Genomic DNA, 17,539 nt, shown 5'->3' on the forward strand with positions numbered 1-17,539 from the left:
GAACCACAAGAGGGTTCAGGGTGAACCAGCGGAACATTAGGCTTCTGTTGTGCTTTTCAAGGTTAATTTTTCATGTAAGATTGATTAAGGATAGAATATAGTAAATTTAGTATGACTGTACTGCATACTGAATGAATGTACATGACTTGTTCAGTGTAAGAATGGATGTGCATTGTATATCAAGTCCAGCAAATAAATTGCAAGTAGTCACAACACTAGTAACGTAAGTTGATACAGATATCCTAAACACACTCTATAGGCAGTACTGCACCAGCCCAAGTTTGCTCAATCTCAAGATTTTAGCCCAATCAGCCCTCTTCACGTTTAATCTCGAGATTAAAAAAACCCTGTCGTGTCCACCATCGCAAGAAGGGCGATTCCTGCTCGAGCGAGGCATCGATGCATTGCATGTATATGGTCTGACGCCGTGAATAAATAATCCTGTCTGCACCTGCGAATTAGCAGGATAATTCGTAAAGTAGCGCGCTATTTTGCGAATAATCCGAAGTTGACTTGGGATTGCAACTGGATTGCAATCTCGAGATTAATCCTGCAAACTAGCGCAATATTTGCGTCTCCATTACAAATAATCTTGAGATTGTTCAGATCGGGATAATCTGCCGGATCAGAAATAGCGCCCTGATTTGAAAACTCGGCTGGTGCAGACGGTCCTTAAGAAAGTGGTTAGGAAGTGTTTGTTCTCTTTATTAACCATGGCCATTTCTTATTCAACAAGCAACCAGCTATCAAAGGTCATCTCAAATTTTGGTAAATCCCCCACAAGTCCCTGCCACTATTCCATTTTGGTAGTGAATGACTTGAATGTGTATGCCTATGCCCCAAACAAGATTGCATAATAATTATTTCAGTGGATACCTCACAAAAATAAAAATATTCGCAATCATCCATTTCTATAATGGGTACCTATAAAAGCATTTATCATCCATGAAATGGACTGATATTTTCAAGATATGATCTTTATTGTCTGATATAAGGAAGAGAAGGGGAAAAAGTTCACCTGCCAAATTAGAGGTTCAATAAACATTTGATATTCTATATATACATACTTGTTTTATTATTTCTATTTAAATTTGAGGTGTTACAAAAGCAAACCAGAAGATCTAAATTTTCCTAATGCAGTATTAAAATTTGATATACCCAAAACAGAAACTCCTCAAAAGGGGTTTTGGTTGACATGGTCTATTTAAAGACAAGAATGAACCAGTGTTTCATTTCTTTCAAACTACCCTTCCACTTTCTGACATTTGTGGAAGTTATCCCCGTAACACTGTCAAAGTGGTTTAGAATAATAACATGACCGGGAGGCATTACAACCCTGTCCCAGTGTGCTAATCAGAACGCACTATTGTATACCCCAAGTTGTTTTATGGTATCTGATATCCCTTGCGCCAAGCCTCAGGTATGTGTGTGGTATGTTCATATCAATAATAAAGCTTTGGGTGGCTTTGAAATGTACAGAGACTTTTCTTGAGATATAGATAAAACAGGGAGTGGAAATTTGAAATTCATTTTGTTTTATTATTGACTGTCAAAGGAAATCAATCAAAATAATATTGATACCGTAATTTCCATTTGTAGAACTTAAAAGAAACTATTAAACATTCTTTGTTAGATAGACCTATTTGTCAAATGAAGTCAGAGTTCATTTAAAATATAGGCCTACTTCCATGTATCATCAACAGAGCAATGTCTACCAGACCCATTTGAAAAATGGGTCTTGCACATCTTCATTTTAAATGCAATGTGTGTGACAAGTCTGAAAAACACTGGACAAAATTGAGGAAGTACTTTGATTTTAACGAATTCACTGGAATGACTGACTGACTAACTGACCAACTGCCAACCATATGCTGTTTTCTACATACCTCAAACTTTGTTTCACATAGGAATATAGTCGCTTGAGAATGAGAATATGGGGTAGTTTGCGTGCAAAGAAATTGGAAGACAGCAAGAATATTAAGAACTAGGACTACATAATAAAATACAGACTAGGATTATAAAGGCACAGGATGAACCGAAAGAGATGGGAGACATATAAAGCAAGCCCTAGACGACAGGAATGCCTTGACTGATGGAGAGAATGAATGGATGGCTTGAAGGCATCTGAAACATCATCCTCTTCTTGAACTCTGATATGGTCTGCCTCATTGACTGGCAGCATAACAGTCTGACATGCAAACCATGCCATGCCATGACTTGAACCTCAGCAGACTGGTTCATACACTGCTGATGAAAAATATCTACTCATGGCAATTTAAAAATCGAGGATTAACATTAAAACCAAGTCCCTTCCAAAATTTGTTGCCACTTTTTACCTGTAACTTTTTCCTTGTTTTTCATGAGTTCAAAAAGAGGTTTTTCTCCTTTTTTTCCTTCCCCTTTGTCTTATTTTTTTTTAACTTTTAAACTTATTTTCATGTTCCTTCCCACTGAAAATGATGCCCAGGGTCAGAAAAATTAATTCTATTCATATATCTTTTTTTTTTTGGGGGGGGGGCTAGTTTTCACAACCTCCTGCCCAAATCTGCAACATTGAATAAGCTTTAACATTGCAGTGAATGGGGACTATCCAAGGCTCTAAAAGCATCTCGGGACGAACAGCCCTGAGGCCCCGTGTTATTCATTCTCTTCCCAGTGCACATGCCCCCCCTTGCCCCTATCGAGATATATGCCACAGACAGATTTTTTTCAGATACAGGTACCAGGTGATACAAATATAGGGCTTGCATGTAAGTGTGTCCAATGACATCATCCACTTTCTAACAACAATCTAACCATCTCTACCAGCTAATAAATACGCTGACAACAACGTCTGCCGACAACATGAAAAGGAGAATCATGAAAATGTCAGCTGTCTCTGCGTCTTCCTCACCTGGGTCAATGTGTTGGCTTCTCTCCGATGTCTACCGTCTAATCGATGTGGGACGACGATATCGTAACGTTTCAACCTATCCAGAAGACTTGCCCGATGTGAATGAACCCCAACACCTAAGATAGAAAAAAAATAAAGAAAAAGGGGAAAAGTGTCATTAAAAATCAAATTAAGAACATTAATTACTCAGTATTAGGCTAAGTTTAAATGTAAAGCATATCGTCTCAACAACCATCCGGAGAGGACAATTTGTGAATGCATTCGGGTCACTTCCATCATAACAATAAGATGCCGTTCTCATTATGCTTTCTAAAACTAGTTTACTGGAAACCGATTCAGGAAACCAGTTTGGAAGATCGCTTTGCTAGCGCTCCCACTTGATTACACGAAAGTGGTTTTCAAAATCACTTCACGTAAAGCGATCTTGTTGCTATGGAAACGCTCTCAATGGGGTGACACGTTTCGTGCGAAAGTCAAAACTGCAGCGTAGGCATTCTACACCTGTCGTGTGGAGTAGAGCGCTCAAAATGTGCAAAGATTACTTCCCGAAGAACGGTTGAGTCCTCACGCTAAAACCAGTTTACCAAGGCGAAGTATTCTTAAAAACGACATCGCGAGGTGGTTTTTCGAACTGGTTTGGAAGATTGCTCAAAGACCGTTTCGACCGTTCTCTCTACGCTTTAAACTAGTTTCCACGAAACTAGTTTTAGGAACGTAGTGAGAACGGTGTCTATTGAGTTGATTTGAATAATCAGAGAAAAGTCTTACAATCATATAAAAAAATCATCAAAATTGGGTGTAGGCATATATGACGTTGTTTATAGATATAGTTTTAACCCAAGAATTATGTTTTTCAAAGATGTTTAGTTCAAACTCTGGTAGCACTTTACCAATTTCTAGTCTGTCATAAAAACAAATAGCTTCCAAAAATACAAACACAGCCTTCTTGGAGAAGCTGAAAGGTCAAGCCACTATTTCCCCATCATAAGTCATTCTAAAATCATACAGAGAATCCATTGTTTTGGTTGTAAACATCAGTAGTATCTCTATGAAATATGAAGCCCCATTTCCCCCTCATAAAACGGGGTTGGGGATCTCTTAATTGTGTTTATGGAAGACCCAGGCACCAGACAGCTAAAGGTCAGAGACAGGTTGCGACCTCAAGCCCATCAACAGGTGGATGGATAGAGTAAGACAGAGAGGAAGATGGTGTATCAAATGCCATAGCAATTCAGGATGTTGTCTTGGAACCAGAGCCAAAAAAAATGTGAAAAACAGAGTAAAAGTCTTGCTGGCAGATATTACTTCCACATACATGTACAGGTAGGCTATCATGAGGCAAGCACTTAAAGAAAAATGAAAGGATAGATTTATTATCTTGTCATAAACTGATTACATTTCACTGATTAAAATAAAATTAAAATGAGGCAGAACGGTTTCCTATTTCCCATGATATGCCAAGTCAAAGTTATCAAAATTTTGATATTTGAAAGACCGTGGAGAACGCCATTTTGCTCATACTCCCTATATCTCCGTGGCGGGTTGTGACGTCAGCGACGTACAACTCGGTGTCCGACCTCGGCGCTTGCCTGTGATTGCTAGCGTGAGATACATGGGCCAAAGTGGATCTGGCTGCCGAAATTGGTCAGAAAGGGGCACAAAATGCAGCTTTTACCGAATTCCTGATCCACAGAAGAGGCCAGAAATCTAAAAAAACAATGGGTGGCTGCACTAAAGGTGGAGAAATACAACAATTCCTCCAAATTCATGAGGAATGATGTTGTTCATAGCGAGCATTTTACCTATTTCTTCAGCCGAGTATTGGGGCTCGAAGTCGTAGGCTCTCAGGCTTTCTAAGTTCTATTTCAATACAAACGTCCGATAAGTTTTGCTTTAACTTAAAATTGACGGTAACAAATAATAAACAATGTTAGATATATTGAAATATAGCACAATTAACAATTTACCGATATTCAAACGGGATAGACAACCAAACTTCCAACATAACACGATCACTCGGTTCAGGGGCCAGCACACAAGGGTTCATAAAATGCCGCCGCGCACAGAAAAATCAAGCCATAGCAGTCGTGTGTTGTGGACACCAGAAGTAAGATCTCAGCACGCGCGATCCACTAGTTAGAAATCTACTGCCAAACGCGGTTCATGGTGCTGGGTTACTCGCTATACGTACGTGTGAGTGGGCGGCCGGGGACGGCTGTATTGTATGTACGTACAAATTTAGCTTTGTCAAATTTGCCAATTTGGATATCATAAATAAAAGTGTAAACATTTTCATCAAAACTCATCAATTTGTATTTTAAAACATCAAATAATTTAAATAACCTTTTTGATAATATCTTTAAGTGTTTTAGGTGCATATTTTATTTATTTCTTGTAAAAAAGTATCTATATTATGCAAACTCGGGGTTGGTTTCAGCTTGTGTATAGCTGCACATGGAAGTTAGTACCGAGAGCAGTTGTACGTCACTGACGTCACAATTTTGAACGAACCTCGCAACAATGGCGATCTCCATTCAGAGACTTCGATCATGAAGAAGCCTAACTTTGAAGAGGTGGTACTACTGGGAAATCGGATTTGGGTATAAGTGGATTCATTTTTATTATCATTTACTTATCAATGATATTATGTGGTATTACATTTTGGGTTTCATTCTCCTTTGACCATCGAGTCACAATGAATGTCAAAACATATAAGTTTATAATGATAATTCCATTTGACATGTCAAATACCAAAAACATATTGAAAAATGATGAATTCAATAAAAAAATATGTATTATAATAGATTGCATATGATTCATATTAAAAAAGTTTCCATGAACAGACTAGCCTATCCCACTCTATAAATAGCCTAAATTCACAGACTACAATGACAATCATGTTGTCCCAATTTCATACACAGACAGTCTGTACTGGGAGACTACTATTCAAGTTTAAAAAACAAGAGGTACTTGACATAAATCAGTCTTGAATATTGAAATTAGTTTTTTCCTTCTCCTGACAAAAATGTTTTTGGATTTCTAATTCTAAAACTATCACAACATGGTTCATAATCTATATTGATTCAAGACTCAGTGGATCTACAAGACATTAGCAATCATTTTCCTTCTTCATTTCTGATACAATAGATTCTGTTATGACAGTAGATTTCTTACACTCACTAGTTGGATATATACATAGACAATCTTTTAAATTTAATTTCCCATTTCAAAGATGATGCAAGTAGAGACAGAAAAACAATTCTTGCATATATATCATAATTTCTGTAGAATTGTATTCTAGAGAGATTTCATACCAATTTAAATAAAATTCCTTGAAACTGGTTTCAATGTCAGAGAAAGAGAGGCTACGGTCTCTAAAGTGCATAGAATTGAAAAAGTATATTATTTATCCTGAAGCTGGATACTGAAATTAAAATAATAATATTTCTTTTCATGTTTGTGTATAAATATCTCAAAAGAACAATACTTCAATACACTTTTCCAAAAAGGAAATGCAACAGTCCTAGATCAGCATTCTATTTGATAATAGTTTTGAAAGTGAGAGAAGAACTGCCCATCGAAGGCCAAATAATTCAAATATTAAACTTGCTTGCTATTTCTTTTCATCTAGGTATATAAATATCTCAATAGAAGAATACCTCCTCAATATGGTTATCCAAAAAAGAAAATGCAGAAGTCCTAGATCAGTATACTATTTTATAATAGTCTTGAAAGTGAGAGTAGGACTCTTGCGCCCACCCATTGAAGGCCAAATAACTTCACCAGAAGTTCAAGCTCTCGTTCATTCATAACCATGGGGCAGTTCTCATCAGGCCAAGGGTGTGCTCAATGTCAATTTTCAAATTTAAACAGCAACATGAATCATGATTGAAAACTCAATTACAAAATACAGAACACAAACACGATCAGCAGTGCAAAAATATATTTAAGTTGATTATTTGTCGATCGTCTTAAAATTTCCCGCTTTCGTTAGCACAGCTTTATTGCACAATTTGAACTATCACAAGAAAGGTCAATTCTGACACCTGCTTGTGTAGGCTTCCACTGCGAGAGCAAATTTAAAGACGTTTCAAAACTCAATCGTGTTAATTTTTGCATTCGCGATGCTCAAGGTCGTAAAATCTGAGGTGATTGCATTTACAAATGGATCCTTTTTGACGTTTAAATGTTCCTTCGAATCATGATTTGAAAGACGTTTACTTTTATGGTCGGGAATGGAGGACATTGAACACACCCCAAGTTTACTTCAAACTCAATCAGTGTCACGGAAAACAAAGATTAGCAACTGATTACATAATCGAATTTCAAGAGAGCCCAGCACGCTTTATTAAGCTAAAATAATTGTTAATTCTCAGAATCTACAATTTACCTTAGAAAAACTTTATAATTGGTCTAATGATTGATCTTCACCCCAAAACATACATGAACATATTCATCAATTACGTTTTACAAGTACCGTAACTATATAAAAAGAGGAATGTTCCATAAAATACATGTACTGAATCCTTTCACCAATCTAGATATTATACCATGAGGATATATCTCCATATTCATACCCTCAAGTTGAAAAATATAAAATAAAATTCCTTCATGAATGTACTCTGTTTGAGTCAGAGACAAAGTACTTTCACTTGTCAGATTTCCCAAAGCCAAACCTCGGAAGTTATTTGAGATGGTGATAACATATGTGTCTTTCTAACTTTCTTTTAGCTTTTATTCCCTTTTCTCCAACTGTCATGGTCGTCATGACCGTGAGAGCAGAGTTAAGGGGGAAGATGATTCCAGGCCAAGTTCAAGAGTGCATGGGGATTGTCTGAGTTTATGGAACAATGAACTGGAAAGTTACTTGGAATTAATCACTATATCTGCCCTTTCACACGGTAAAAAAAAATCGTAATTTGAATGATGATTCCAGTTAAAATAAGGCTAATGACGAATATTTAGCGCATGTGTAGAACATGATTAGAATCACGAATGCTAATCACAGTCAATCATCATTACAATGACGATTCAAGATTCACGTGTGAAAAGGCCCTATATTGCTGTGACTCCTCTTTTTTAATCCATTATTTCCACATACAAAATATGTGTAAAAACAAATAGGCCTTATACTCCAGAGAGTCATTATAGGCCTACGTTCAAATTTCTAATTTAAAGATCATCTTCTGGAACTACAATGTTCATCCAATAGGTGACATTAGGGAGTTTTCACAACTACTACGCAGACGCTTTCTGGAACGTAGAGAATCTATTGTCAAAAGCCCTTCGTTTCATAGCAGTCCTTGTTGAAAATTGGTGAATCAAAACAGCAGTATCGTCCTAGACTCTGGACAAACATACCTGCAAGTTTTCGTCAGCTCTGAATAAGGACTACCTGCTGTCCCAGTTCAATCATATTCAACGAAGACCTCTAAGCTTTCCAATGTGATTTGACGGGCATTTTCAATAGATTTACTATGTTGTAGAATCTGTCCCTGTTGCAATTGTGAAAACTTGCTACTAAATGTAATTGATAATACCTTGGTCACATTTGCTCTATGGCGGCCGTACGGCGAGTTGAAAACAGTTGTTTACATTTTTTGTACCAGCTGCATATACATGTAGGTGGTTTGAATTAAAATTAACAAAACGGCTGTTTTTGACTCGCCGTACGGCCGCCGTAGATCAAATGTGACCAAGGTATATTTGTTATAATAGAGCAGTCCTCTCTCTCTCTCTCTCATTTATTCTCTAAGTCCTCATTTCTTTTCGTTTCTTTTTCTTTCTTTTAAATTTGTTTGTAATATTTGAAAGATCATAGAAGGCAGTCACCCATTTGCGCCTATAGCATTGCCCCTGCATTTACGTACATGCACAGTATATACATGGCAAAAGTTATGTCAAGATGCACGCAAACAAAAGGGAATATGAAACTGATACATGTAATAATTGCAAGTTTTCAACTAATGAATCTACATTAAAATTATTTGCAATTTCAGGAAATAACATTTCCTGTTTAAAGGCAAAGCCTAAAATCAAAACTAACAACACACAAATGTTACTTCTCATAATATCAACACAATCAACACAAATTGTGTGTAGAGATTTCAAACTCAATTGTTTATACTGAATCGATTCGCTATAGTATTTAAATGAATGAATTAAAATGCTTTTATCTTTAATGTTTCTAAGAAAATTTTCACAAATTAATTCTTTAATACAAATATACATGTCAATGCCAGAATTAACTCAACTTCTATATCACCACGATAATAATTTGACATTATTTAGAAATCTAATATGAATAAATGCAATTACACTCCCATTTTTAACATATACACATACATCTGTGGATTGAGAAATTCCATTTAAAAAGAAAAATTAATATGTCATTAATAATATAAAATAATAATTGAGTGATTCATCAGAAATTTTTATTTCCCATAGTTCGTTACAATACGAACCCAACAATCAATGACATAAACCTTGATAATGCCTCATACGAGTAACCATGCAAACTAACCAATCATCCATTATAGTGCATAACAAAATAATGTTTTATAAAAAGAAAATCACATTCCTTTATTGCTTGGAAAAGTGTTTTTTTAGGATACAAGGTTTTCCTTTGTTACATATTATTCATCATTTTTAGTTCTGAATGCCTTGTAAGTCATGCAGAAATCAATCTCTTAGGAGAGCCATCAGACTGAAAAAAAAATGTATGCCTACCACTATACAAAATGAATCAAATGAATACCTAATATTAGTACCTTTACATGTACATGGATGTGCTATCACACCCACTCAATTACCAAAATACTTGTAAATTGAAGAGAACTTGTTCTGGCCTCAACATACACAATATTTTATCATACCCATCTTTAAAGAGTAGCAAACTAAAACATCTCTAAATGCCCTATATAGCAACAGCATCTCGTAGGGTAGGCTACTGGTTGAGGTGGGAAGTAAGTTAGACCCTGCTATTTCCTTTCACACAGGCAAAACTTGTCTTTTTTTCTTCAATTGGGTCAACTAAAAGCACCTATTCTATCATGAGGCCAAAAAAAAATTATCAGCGATGAGTAACATAAATTTTTAAATTGAAATAAATAAATAACATAAAATATCCATGTTCTTGAAGCCCCTCCTCTTCTACAAACTGTTTTTATCTGAGACAACTGTGGCAAGAAGGCCGTTCTCATTACGCTTTCTAACACTAGTTTACTGGAAACCTATTCAGGAAACCAGTTTGGAAGATCACTTTGCTAGCGTTCCCACGTGATCACACGAAAGTGGTTTTCAAAATCACTTCACGTAAAAGCGATTTTGTTGCTATGGGGTGACAGGTTTCGCGCGAAATTCGAAACCGCAGCGTGGGCATTCTACACCTGTCGTGTGGAGTAGCATGCTCAAAATGTGCGAAGATCGCTTCTCGAAGAACGGTTGTGTCCTCACTTTTGCTAAAACCAGTTTAACAATTTTGTATTAATGATAATTCTGATTTTAAATCTTATTGAATTCACTCATTACTGTACATTACCCAAGTTACTCTTTTATCTATTATGTATATATTGTTATTTTATGTTAACAGGACCAGGCTGAAAAACAGTTACTCTGAGCCTGTTATCCTGTATAAAGATATTTTAATAAATAAAATAAATAAATTAACGAGGCAAAGCGATCTTGAAAACTACATCGTGAGGTGGTTTTTCTGAACCGGTTTGGAAGATCGCTTCGACCATTCTCACTACATGTTAAACTAGTTTCCACTTAACTACTTTCCAGTAAACTAGTTTTAGGATGGTAGTGAGAATGGTGTCTAGTTTTCACTCTCTGATCAAATCTGATCAAACTTATCATATTTTGAGTCATTCTCCAAAATTCAATTTTAGATTTCATTTGTTCGTTTGGTTGCTGCTGCGTTACGGTTGTTTTGGGGGGGTTTTGTGGTTGTTGCTGTTCATGGGAGAAAGACTAATTTAAATGGTAATATCCTGAAAGTCTATCTCGGTCCTTATCCCATTTTCTCGGGATTCAGCAGGATAAGCAGAGACAACAGCAAACAACAAAATAACAAATTTATCGACGAAAAACAAATCACATTTCCTGAGCAGGTTCCCAGGGGTCATAATTATATCGTTCATCTGCACGTTTCCTGTGATATGTTTGCACAGACCCTATGGCAAATATGCCTCAGTGGTAAAAGAGGAAACCAAGATTTTGTTGTTGGAGAAATCGCTGACCGAAATGACAGTCCGGTCTTTGACCAATCTGTATCTCCACGGAACGGTTTTGAAAATGGGGGGCTGGCCATGCAAAAAATCACAATCAGATGGTCATTTTTATGCTTTTTATACATGGTTTTGGACAAAAAGTGGGCGGGGGGGCTGATTTAAAGGGAAACCAGATCAATAAAGGAGATATGAAGAGGGTCCATCTAATATAAACTTGTAAGGCACTAAAACTTGCCATTTAACTGGGTCTCGGTGTGACTAGGTATCATTATCTATTATCCAAATATTTAGAGATCTTATAAACTCTTTGATCCAAGAGCATGTCTACTATTCAAATGATATTCAAAAGATCATCAATTAGCGGAACAGGCATGATCTCTTGTTTGTATGTCCATCTAATGAAGGCCGACACTTGGCAAATCTTATGTATCCTTGTTAGAATATAAACAATGAGCAAGGATTCTGTTGCGTTTGGCACGTTTTACCCTAGAAGTGTTGTTTTCAAAGTTATGTAATTCAAAACCCAGTTGCATTTAGTAAATTTCTTTTTCACAAAATTAACATCTTTTTCAAAATGACAGCATCGTATTAAAGAAATGACACACACATGCAATTGACAAGTTACAAATTGGCAACTTTTGAAAATAAAATAGGGCTACTCCTTTACTTTCCATTCATGAGATTAGAATTCAACATCCATGAACATTATGATGTAGAATAAGGTTATTTGAAGATAATAGTTCCTATTGGTAGCAAATGCACTCTTGAAAAATATTAAGTGATGTCCTCCAAAATGCCATGCCAACCCGACTCATTTCCGGATTCTAAACAAAAAGTAATTATTGAACTTTGTTCTACATGTATAATATCTATGCCTTAATCACTTTTTTCGGCCTATTTTCATACATACTGTAGAGAATAGAGAATATATTTCATTAAAAGCTATAAAGTAGTTTCTACAATATTCAGCAATGGCTTCAAGAGAAACTCTTTAAATCAAGTTTAATCGTCATGCAAAGCAATTTTGTGAGATTTCTTTTGTCCCTCTCGAAATCCATAGGCTGCTGTACAAAATTAGAAATTTAAGGGGGGGGGGCACATCCAAACCATCCTCCACTCTTAATTCTAAGCATGATAAACTTTCTGAACTCATGGAATTGATGCTGAAAAGCATTCACAATGAAGATTAGCAATATTCACAGCACTAAATCACGATTTGGACCCCCCTCCTAATTCTAGACATTCTTCACGTACTTCGAGCACAACATCCGCCTACATGACATCATTTTTCATTTACATCACGAAGACTTTCATATCCTTTGGCAAGCAAATCCACTTTATGTTCCTAGGTAAAACACCACCTACATAATGCTGCGGTTAGTAATTAGTCAGAGTCTCTAATAATTGGCTTAATTATATTTTCAAAACGCCTCCTTATGATAATTAATTGCACTTCCTCTCATTCATGATATTATAACCTTTTAAGGAATTTATTTTTTTTCCTATTTTCTCTGCTCAATAAGATAATTTTTAATAAACTACAACATAGAAACTGAAAATATGTTGAAATGAAATAGATGAGAAAATGCAGGAATAAAATTGCACCATGTATGTGCCATCTTGGCAACACCTGTAGGCAGAAGTGGATATTTTAGCAACCATGCACTTGCAAGACCTAGCGAAAAATCAACCCAAAAACCAATACCATACTCCTGGCAACTGGATATAAAGTGTGCAATAATGGGGAGTGGAATCATGAGAAAATGTTCAATTTTCTTTATACCCCCGTCACACTTATTCGGAATCAGCAGGAATCGAGCAGAAGCTGGAAAGAAAAAATATTCAAAAAATCTAGAAATTTTTGGGAGGAACTTATGAATTCTTCAAACTGGAGATGAAATTCAGTAAATTGACCAGGTGTATAATCATACACTAGTCAAAATGAACCGCAATGGAGTCAGATTGATAATTCGTGCTACGTTCTTGGACATTCTAAGGGCATTCTAAATATTCTGACTGCATTCTGAGTGCATTCGAAATATTTTTGTCATTTCTTTTGGCCGTCCCGAAGGTTTTGGTCATGTTCAAAACATTCGAGGGGTATTCTCGAACGATGTTGGAAGTAGATTTAAATGACCAATTGGTGGTCAAACAATAGTCCTTTCATTCAGGCCAATTCTGCTTGATTCGGAATAAGTGTGATGGGGGCTTTAAATTACTGAGTATTTTCAGAAACAACTGGGGCTGCTACAGTAAACTAACAAAATGTTATCAGCAGAAAGCCCTGTATACCACATTGGGAGAGTCATATATACCCCTTGGTAACCCCAACACACTTTGGTATTGTCCGTCATATCATATTCCATCATTTTCCTTAAACTCTCACACCTATTGTTAAGAGGCATTGTCTATGATATTGCGGCTGTTCAGTTTATCTGTTGCGTTAACCTTGAATCACAATTAAAACTGATGAGCAAAGATATGTAATCAATATGAAATCTACTGTAATGGACATGGTTCGCCAAACAGTGCACTGGCATGATTGGCACGTAAATACAAATTATGAAGGAATAATTCGATTAACACAATACATGCAAAGGCGCTGTGCTGTTTATGTAAATAGAGCCTCTTATAAATGGTGTATGAATAGACTTTTTGTGACAAAACTAGGTTATTGATTGTAATCATGCTTTGTAGAATAAGAATTCCCCCATTCAATAATTATACTGATGACCTGCCCTACATGTATAATGTGTATTCTAAGAGTGTGTACTGTATTTCTTGAATTCCTACCTGCAAAAGTATTTGACCTGCAATCATTATAACCTGTCTTGGAGAAAGGTACAGTCATTATGCCTGGCCCTGTATTATTAAACACGATGACCATCCCAACAAAAAATGATTTTAATATACTACATGTATAAAGGAGAAAAAAATCAAACAAGCGTAACGCTGAAAATTTCATCAAAAGCAGAGGTAAAGTAAGCTAAGAAAGTAATTATATTTTAAAGTTTCGCTTAGTTTGGCTTAATTTCACAAGACAAATATAATATGAACATGCTAGTCGGTTATGCAAATCGGGATCTACTGACGTCAACCACTCCCGAACTTTTATGTTTCATTATATAAGGTGGTTATCATACTTTGGAGAATAGGAATTACCTATTTTATACAAGAAATACTTTCATTTTCTCCTTATCATAATTGTGAAACAAGGTTTGATTCCTCCATGAACATATGGAATTGCCATTGAAATTTTATGATTCTCATTATAAGTTGTTTTTTTTCTTAAGTAGGCCCTAATCAAATAAGAACAAATGAGCGACAGCATTATGAACTCTTTCATTATTATTAAAGAGAAATTTAGAATTGAGATAACTTTCTTATTTCATATCAGATTTTTATAGTTTTTTAGCATTTTGCTTTATTTTTACTTAATTCAAACTAACTTTTAAATGGGATGGACTTTGCTTTTCAGTCCAGTGGCAGTCTATATTTCCATGGTGTAACTTTTAGGCCATGGTACCATCAACACACTAGGCCTACATAAAAAATTAGCAAAAATTATGATTCATATGATAAATACTAAGATACAGACCCAGAATATTCCACAAGAAACCTGAATATTAATAACATTACAAAGAATTATACAAGACAGAAGATCGTACGATTGTAACTCTTTGAATCTTATGACCTTTTACCCCCTCTGCAGGAAACAGAATCAGGACAGAATTATTTGGATACAAAATAAAGTTAAAGAGCTGGGATTTCCAGGGTTTTCCTGAGATTAAATCAAGCATGCAAGAAATAAACATATCCAGAGGGCAGCGCTAAATAAATAAAGCATTTCTGCCCTTGTAATATACATATCACAGGCATTCAGATGATGTAAGAATGAAAAATTAAATCAAGTGAAATAGTAATGATAATGTGGACCTTCATTAAACAAGATGTTTCATGAATCCTACGAATTAAACAATTATTGTATGCTGGAGCAATAAAAACATGTACTGGTACTTTGATAGAAAACAATATTAATCTATCAACTTTTTGATAAATCATATGCAGAAGGAAACACTGCAGAGTGGGTAAACAAAATTATCATCATCATCATCACCTGAATATAGTTCCCAGAGAAAAGGATTCAACTAATGAACTATCTTATAAACAGCAGGCAAGCCATCAGTAAAAGGTATACTAAAATACTAAAAAAAAATTGGGGTTATGATGTGGTACAAGCATGGCTCATTTAACAAACCAGGGTGTCAAAATCACAAAAAATAAGCTGGGAAGATAGGTTTTTCAAGAAAATTGACATATTTTTAAAGGAAATAAGACATATCATTTAATCAAAAGAAGTAGTCAAAATTTATGAAAATTGTGAGTCTCCAAAATTAGATTTATTTAAATTTAGAATGTATTTTCTCCCTATTCATCAAGATTTTCATGTGATATGAGTCGACTAGGAGCAGGTTTAGATTTACACTAGCATAGGGAGCACATGGAAATAATTGCACAAGTATGCAGATAAGGAATTATTTTGGCAGTCAATATAATTGACTGATGATCCATTAATCATATAAAAGAAGGATATGCAAGCAAAACTTGTTTACAACAAGAATCTAGTGCATCAATCAGATGAATAACTCAAATAAACACACCAATAAGCAGATGAAAATAATAACAACAAATAGCATTTACATCAATCAAAAATCCAACAAAGGAGGACGGCAGGTAAATACAAATAAATAAAACTCAAATGTGATTGTGCAAATAAATCTGCAAAGCAACCTGAATCGAAATTAATTACATGTACATTCCTCATTTAAAATCTGTCAAACTGACATTCACTCTTGGTTGACTTTGAAAAGATGAGAAATTGTAAATATTTATAATCTGAGTTGTTTATTTACAGTCTCGTTAGCAAAGACTGGCAAGATTGCAAGGAATTTCATCTAGTCATAAATTTTCTTTTGAGCGCTCTTGAAATATAAGTTTTGGTGTCCTACAAAAAAAAAAACCCACAGTCATAACAGACCAATTTTATTATAGCTACATGTACATGTACACATACTGCTACTTGAAAAACTACTGGTACCATACTGCAAAGAGAAAGTGACTCCAGTCCCCCACCCTTTGAGTAACTGCCCCTAATAAAAAGTACCAGAAAACATGGTTTGGGGTCGACTAATCAAGAATATTACAATGGAATAAAAAACTACATGAATATGCATACTAGTAATTGTACAGGGGGTACTGTTTTGAACGATCCATTTTCATAAAAGCAGGGAGATTGGAATCAATGTGATGAGAGCATTAATTTTTTTCATTCATTAATTATATATTTTAGTTTTATTTACACAGTGAAGCATGTGATACTTGACTATTAAAATACCCAAAAGACCTACAAACAACAGTACAACTTTATTCTAGAGAATAAACATATTCAGCAATACTTTTAAAGCAAGGGGAAAGTAGTAAGTCATCACGGAAATGATTTTTAACAAATAACAGGCCCGCCAGATTACCCATAATCCTTTTCATAAGACCAACAGTGAGATGGCATTCTGAAGTAGTCCAGCCCATGACTATTCTAACCTAAACATCAAGGGGAGCATTTCACGAGACAAATAAGTCAGTTATTTTCACAGACAGCTGTTATAAGCTACTGAAATCCTTGCATCTGATTGGTCGAGAAAAAAAAGTCAGTGAAAATCACTGGCAGGGTGCTTCATGAAACACTCCCCTCACAAACATATGTCAGGATGGTAAGAAAAGATATACAAATCTTGTGTCATGTCCTTCCGGAAGAGAGGAGACACATTCAAAAATAAACAGATGAAACATAAGGCCGACAGGGTAATTAATGTAAGACCCCCCTCTTTCTCTAGAGCTCTCTCTTTCTAGCTGTCTCCTTTGAGCACATTGTGGCATCCAGGAGGCTTGCTTCAGACATCACAAAGAGATCATTTAAATTGTATTTATGGCTTGATTTATTTATTAAAGATCCAAATAAAAAGGGGTTATGAAGTGAAAAGACACAGACTTGTTCTACTCTAGACCAACAATTCATAGGGAATGGATGTCTCACTTTCCTAGAAGCGGATATTCTGTCTTTACAATATTATTTTTCCTCTCTCTCTTGATGTCCCATGTTGCTTTGTGAAATAAGCTTGTGTGAATATATAAAGATTGTTAAGTACATGTATGTGACAAATAACAATAGAAGAAAAAAATTCCTGTAGGTACTATCCTTTTAAAACTTTGGAAAAAAAATACACAATTCAGGTTACGTCAATCTATCAAAAGAATTTGTCGTATTTTTCATTTCTTTTATCATTAAAAAAATATTGTTTCACTTTCATAGAAATTAAATGTGCAATTAAGTGACAAAGTAAGAATTTACAACTCA

This window comes from Lytechinus pictus, chromosome 12, assembly GCF_037042905.1.
Source record: "Lytechinus pictus isolate F3 Inbred chromosome 12, Lp3.0, whole genome shotgun sequence".
Lineage (NCBI taxonomy): Eukaryota > Metazoa > Echinodermata > Echinoidea > Temnopleuroida > Toxopneustidae > Lytechinus > Lytechinus pictus.